General features: G+C 36.0%; 1 non-coding gene across 1 annotated transcript; it reads right to left on the bottom strand.

Annotated features, from left to right (window-relative positions):
• Positions 1 to 429: 429 nt before the first annotated feature.
• Positions 430 to 545, bottom strand: LOC114903298. Its single transcript, XR_003795685.1, has one exon. It is a non-coding gene; the product is annotated as a U5 spliceosomal RNA (small nuclear RNA).
• Between the last annotated feature and the right edge of the window lie 1232 nt (positions 546 to 1777).

Below are 1777 nucleotides of genomic sequence, written 5' to 3'. Positions count from 1 at the left end.
TCATGTTTTGATTGTCCTGGCATATGGTATATGTTCAATTGCTGTGTAATAATTGTGTTGGAATTCCTCCTGTTTCTTTGTCACTTAGATAGAGAGGTTTAAAGGAAAGAACAGAGTGTAATATCTTCTGGAGGGTAGGTATGTAATTAAGATTTTTTTTAATGATGATTTTTCCTTTTAAAAAATGTTCATTTATTTAGGCTGCGCTGGGTCTTAGTTGTCTTAGCTGTGGCATGCAGACGCTTAGTTGTGGTATGTATGCAGGATCCAGTTCGGTTGAACCTGGGCACCCTATTTGTACACAGATTCCCAGAAAATCCTGTTTGCTTTAATATGCACACATACGCTAAGTAACGAGCAAAAACTAGCAAGTAGGTTTGCTGTAAGAAGCAAAAAAGCAATAATTCTTTCATTTGGACAACAGTAAGTAGCCTTGCCAGGGCAAGGCCTCAAAAAATTGGTGTAAAACTCAGAGTTATTCCTCTCCATGGAAATCTTTAGTAAAAGGCAAAAGATTTATTCAATCTGAAGAGAAACCAGAGTGTTGTAATTAAGATTTATTATTTCACTTCATTTTTTCCCCAGTTATTTTATTCCCTCCTTAGAATAAGTGAAAGAATAGACAACTAACAATTGTGTAATTGGGTCCTATTGAACCAGTGTCAAATATCAGAATGACCAGTTGTTCACTTGAGTCAAAAAATAATTTTTCATTCGTTCTTTCGTTTATACACTTATTCATTCATACACTGAGCATCTTTATGTTCTGGATTGTATAAGAAGACAAACAAAATCACCTTATGGAGATTTTATTTAAGTAAATCACAAATCTAGAGATGTATAAGCCATAACCATCAATTGACAACTATAAGTAGTCTTAGAAATATTCCAGAATCTTAGAATCCTCATTATTTATGGCAGAGACTGACTACCTCATTAGATAACCCGTTTTACTCTTTTTTCCTGGGCATATATATGAACTATATTTCCCAGATTCTCTTGTAAGAAGGCATAGCCATAGACTAAGTTCTAGATGATGGAATATGAACAGATGTAATATATGTGTTCACTTATAAACCTGATCCATGAAAACCTCCTACAAGGGATGCTCCATGTTCTTTACCTTTCTGCCAGATTGATGCAGGGAAGCACAGTGGCACTGGAAGCCTCAAGTGTTGTAGATGATAGAGCCACTATGTGAAAAGAGCCACTGTGTGAATCGGCCCTTGGAAGAAAGGCATCCACTCTTAGGACATACTGTTTTCTTCTTCTTAGCATGAGCAAGAAATAAACCACTGAGATTTTGAAGTTTATTTGTTAAAATAGTATTGTCTTACTAATAAGTTTTAGTGATTCCTCCTCCATGTGGGTTACTATCAAAATCCCAAAACTTAAAATAGTATTGAATATTAAAATTCAGAATATAAGCAAAGGGGTGCTGGAAGTACAAAGCATTCCTTTTTGCAGCTAGATTGACTGGAATGGGATAGAAGGGGTGATAGCTAATGAGAAGGAGGAAAGTAGGATAAGTCCCTGTGGCCTGCTATAAGGAAGAAGGGAAAACATGAAGATCATGATTTGGGGCCTAAGACAGGGCATTTCTCAATGAAGGAAAATATTATATGGATCGTCCTGCATTTCTGGAATGAAAGCTTTTTGGGAGAAGGGAGTTTCAGAGTAGACTACCATTCATAATACATATCCCAGGGTTTAACATACTGCCTGCTACAAAGTAGACACTCCATAAAAATCTGTTAAGTGAATAAGTGAATTTCTA

This window comes from Monodon monoceros, unplaced genomic scaffold (genome assembly GCF_005190385.1).
Source record: "Monodon monoceros isolate NGI ecotype Baffin Bay Population unplaced genomic scaffold, NGI_Narwhal_1 Super_Scaffold_20, whole genome shotgun sequence".
Taxonomy (NCBI): Eukaryota; Metazoa; Chordata; class Mammalia; order Artiodactyla; family Monodontidae; genus Monodon; species Monodon monoceros.
This window is presented reverse-complemented; position numbering and strand designations above follow the sequence as displayed.